At 42.4% G+C, this 5,059-nt stretch overlaps 1 pseudogene; it reads left to right on the top strand.

Moving 5' to 3' along the window:
- Nucleotides 1-1,473: 1,473 nt before the first annotated feature.
- On the top strand, nucleotides 1,474-1,573 carry LOC114680474 (U6 spliceosomal RNA; annotated as a pseudogene).
- The last annotated feature ends 3,486 nt before the right edge of the window (nucleotides 1,574-5,059 follow it).

The raw sequence follows: 5,059 nt of genomic DNA, 5'->3' as shown, positions 1-5,059 counted from the left end.
CACTTTTGACTGTGGGTGGCTGCTGTGGGAGATACGCATGGGGAGCGCTGGTCCTCCATCCTGCTGATGTCACTCTTTTCCAATGGTTCATTCTCAGCTCTGCTCACCGTTGAGCAGCCCAGGCATTACGAAGCCTCAGTACTCTTCCTTCGGGTCACGTGGCCCACTCCTTGGCTAGACCTCTCATCAGCCGCACCCCAGGTTTTCTAAAGTTCCTAGATTGAGACCAGAGCTTCTCCAGGATCCTCCAATCTTATCTGCCCCCATTTCAGGGGTTCTCTTGCATAAATCAAGTAATAAATAATGTGCAACGAGCTGCTCTCCTTCACCAATTTGCATGTGCCTCAGAAGCGCCACATCATACACTTGCAGTTGAATCAAAGGGATATTTAAAGTATTCCTTTAAAAACTAGGCATGGCCAGGCGCAGTGGCTCACACCTGTAATCCCAGCACTTTGGGAGGCCAAGGCAGGCAGATCATGAGGTCAGGAGATCGAGACCATCCTGGCTAACACGGTGAAACCCCGTCTCTACTAAAAACACAAAAAATTAGCCAGGCGTGGTGGCAGGCGCCTGTCGTCCCAGCTAGTCAGGAGGCTGAGGCAGGAGAATGGCGTGAACCTGGGAGGCAGAACTTGTAGTGAGCAGAGATCGCGCCACTGCACTTCAGCCTGGGCGACAAAGCGAGACACTGTCTCAAAAAAAAAAAAAAAAAAAAAAAAAAAAAAAACCTAGGCATTAAGTCTTTGTTTAGTAAAATAACCTATAGTCATAGCATTGATTGTATGGGAAAATTAGATTTGACTTGCATCACTTCCTCTTACAAAACTTCTTCCAAGAGCACAGATTGCCTTAAAGCCCAACTGTATTTGAAAAACAGCCTTTTTCTTTTCCTCACCACTCTTATTCTTCTGGCACTTAAGTTATCTGATGTGTTTTTAAGCAAGATACCTATTCCAAGAAGCTTTTTTAAAAATTAAAAATTAAAGCTAGTGATGAAATGAAAAACACACCAGTACAGGGATCACTTTTTCAAATCCACCGAGTCATGTCACTGTGAAATAGAAGTAAAAAAAAAAAATCAGGGCCAGGAGTGGTGGCTCACACTTATAATCCCAGCACTTTCAGAGGCCAAGGTGGGCAGACCACTTGAGGTCAGGAGTTTGAGATCAGCCTGGTCAACATGATGAAACCCCATCTCTGCTAAAACTACAAAAAGTTAGCCAGGCATGGTGATGCACACCTGTAATCGTGGCTACTTGGGAGGCTGAGGCACGAGAATCACGTGAACCGGGAGGTGGAGGTTGCAGTGAGCCAAGATCGTACCACTGCACTCCAGCTTAGGTGACAGAGTGAGACTCTGTCTCCCAAAAAAAAAAAATAAAGAGAAGTAAAAACCCATTTGAAGGTGGAACAACATGACTGTCAATACATGTAACTCCCAAGTTTGAAAATAAACTTCAAGTTACATGCTTGCTTCAGCAGCACATACACTAAAATTGGAATGCTGGAGAGATCAGCATGGCCTCTGTGCAAGGAGGACACGCAAATTCATGAAGAGCTCCATATTAAAATAAAATAATAACAAAACAATGTTCAAATTACAACAGACATTATTAAATATTTTTCATTATTGCCATCTTATCACTAATAGTATTCAGTTTGGTTGTCTACCATGTGACAACCCTTAAAATGCAATTCTGAATTATTCTTAAATTTCTTTCCTTTATTTTAATGAATGTTTTGTGCTTCCACCCAAAGGCAAAATGAGTAAGAGGAGCTTTATTTTATAAACAAACAGGAGGCTTGGAGCTCATCAAGTTCTGATGCTGAGACTTGTTCAGGGAAATTGGCCCAGGCGCAGGCAGGTGGTCAGCTCTGGACTTGTCTGTGTGCACCTGAAATTGTGGTGGGTGAAAGTACAAACATGAGGATGTTAAAGTCAAGTCACCAGACTTGCGTGTGCACTTCCTCAGGCGCTTGACTGACACACAGTTTTTAAGCATAGTAAACATCAGATCATTTCCAAGGTAGGACTTCCTTTCCATTTTTATTTTTATTTTTTTGCAATGACAGGTCCTCACTATGTTGCCCAGGCTGAACTCGAACTCCTGGGCTCAAGCGATCCTCCCACCTAGGCTTCCTGAGTAACAGACTACAGGCACACACCACCACACCCAGCTGAGGACCTTATTCCTTTATAACATACATGGTGTAAACGAAAGAGAAAGTTCTAGAGTTCCAAAGACAAATATGTTATATTCAGGAGCTCTCCTTTCACAAGATCCACTGCTAGCAACTTCAGAGTAATTATTTATTTAGAAAATATTCCTTTCAACTGCTTTTAGAGTGGTAATGCACATTCCCGAACTTCCTTCTACCTGGGAGGTCCCCTTGGAAAACGTAGTATTTTTACCTTCTGTGCTCTGAAACATAAGTAAAGGATGCTACTATCATGTTCTACATTTTTTCTGTGTTCTGTGTACTAACAGCATTGTGATAACTGTAAGTGGATTTTTCTGTGAGGTATCTGGCATGTGTAAAACAAGGAAAGCTTGCCTGCATCTAATTAATCAGCAAGGGCTCCCTCTGCTGGTTAAGGAAGATGCCAGGCGCCCACAAAGAATATCATAGGTGTGAATTCTTAACAAGGAAATTTTTATGAAAATAAATCAGATATTATACTAATCACCAAAAATCTCAATACGTATGGAAAGTCTAGGATCTGCCTTTACCCTCCTTGTAAGCTAATAGATTAGCCTATTTTGGTTTCATGGATGCTGGCAGAAGACATGAGCCCCCTGGATCAGAGACATGGGACTTTATTATTCAGGACATGGCATGCATATGACATGAATGTGTATGGGGCTGGCATGGAGAGGCCCAGATGGATGTTTTACATGCAGTGGATTTGCGCCACAACTGACGAGCACTGAGCTTGGGGAACACACCATTGTCCCATCAAACAGTAAATCAGTCCACTCTTTGTCTTGGAAGGAGACCTTACCCAGTTCCTCAAGGTTACTCACTGCAAACACAACCTGAGAAATGGCCAGGCTAAAGGGCAGCCAGGGCCTTGCATTCTTGAAACACCCAGCAAGACTTGCAGACGTGCAAGAAACCCATGGAGAACTGTCTTCCTCAATAAATACTAGATGGCTATTATTGCTAATAATTTAAAGTTTCAACTTCATTAAAGTCATTGCAGAATTTATTTCTTCTTACTTTTTGTAGATGATTTATTTTACTAACTTTCCACCATACTATACTGTTGGTTAAAACTTTCTAAAACTAGAAGTGAAAATTTCACTACCTTTTATCAAATAGTAGTTGGTCCATTTAGTTGAATTAAAAATAAGGATAAGTGACAACTAATATTTCACAGAGTTTAAAATTTAAAAAAAGTTAAATTACCATAATGTGAGACTCGTCAGTTACATGTGAATACTTTCCAGAGTCCCTTTTGAAGTATTCACAGCGATAGAATTTTAAATGGGATAGAGTATTATAGAATGGCAGAAATCCATAGATAAGCCCTTAAACTTATAGCATCACAGAATTTAAAGCCTTCGGGTTTGACAGAAACCAATTATAATATTTTGACAGCTGGCTTTTATGTTCTTATTTTAGCATTAGCCAAAAATCTTGTACCACCACAGTGTAACAGTTTTAAATCAAGAAGTGGTCGAGTTTCCACTATTGCTATAAACATTTCTGCCTTGCCTTTATAGAATACTTGACTGTCTCCAAAGTGTTTTTGCACACCTTCTCTCCTTTGCACCTCACATTTACCATAAGGTTTAGGTAGAAGATTTTGATATCTCCCTTTCATTATTGAGGAAACTAAGAAGCAGAGAGTCACATGAGAGCTGGGAGCTGGTGCAGCCCATTCTGAAGAGCTGGGCTGTATTTGCACCCCATAGCTGCTCCCCCACTTCGCCACCAGCTTCCCCACTCTATCAGCTGAGAGGCTGCAAATGGCTGGTCACAGAAAACCTTACTCATACTTACTTCACCTGCAAGGAATTTACAGGCTTTCCTGACTGAGCAAGTCCAGGGGAGGGGCACACTTCCAGGGAGGTTTGCTGAGGGCGCATCTGTGGTCTGCCGTCCTCAGGGTGTGTGCTCCCTCCCAGGCTGACTCTTCTCATTAGAGTAAATTGCCCACAGCGATTCCAGGTCCAATGCCCACCCACCATCACTCAGATGCAAAGGGATGTCCTCCTCTCAACCATCAAAGAACATTCTTGAGCAGCCTTCTAATTAGGCCAACCTAAACCAATAGTTTTGGCTGGGGCAGCCGGTGGCGGGGGAAGTCATAGATGCTAAGCTGCTACCCTAATGTCCATTACACTAATAATTTTGAAAAGTGCTCACGATGCAACACTCAGTTTGCAAGGTGCTTTCTATGGATAACTTGCTAAGCTTTAACTGTCTCTGAAGTCATGCGATAAATGCAATGCTTCATATGAATTAACTAATTTATTTTCCACACCAGTACAAAAACCTTATTAGGCAGGTGCTACTGTTATACTTGTTTTAGAGATTAGGAAACCAAAGCTGAGAGAGGTTAAGTGACTTGTCCAACGCCGCACAGCTCAGAAGCGAGAGATCCTAGATTCAAGCAGACAGGCTGATCCCAGAGCCCACATGCTTATCCACGGCACCAAGCCACTGCCTGTGGGAGAAGGAAAAACAGGAGTCCTGTGGCTACATGAATTTGGGAAGTCCTGCATAACTTATTCTCGTCTTGGAGACTCGCAGTGCACATTAGGATAAGAATATTCTGAGAAATCCTGCAGGAAAGAAATTTATGTAACTTGCTTAACTCAACATTTCCCAAACTCACATTGCTACAGAGCTTTTCTTGTCTAACACCTCCGGGGAATAGCTTTCCACCCATTTATCTGTCTTCAGTGAGGTACTCTGTCATATGGCTACAATAAGATTCATGATAAATCAGCTCCTTTTCCATGGAGAGCCTTTGTTTTCCTGGTTTTGCTTTGCATCGGCAAGTTCAACCAAGGCTCAGGGTCCCACGGTGCTGCTGTCTCTTCCC

Source organism: Macaca mulatta, chromosome 8 (assembly GCF_049350105.2).
Source record: "Macaca mulatta isolate MMU2019108-1 chromosome 8, T2T-MMU8v2.0, whole genome shotgun sequence".
NCBI classification, from domain to species: domain Eukaryota; kingdom Metazoa; phylum Chordata; class Mammalia; order Primates; family Cercopithecidae; genus Macaca; species Macaca mulatta.
Note: the sequence above shows the minus strand (reverse complement) of the source record. Positions and strands in the feature narration are given on the sequence as shown.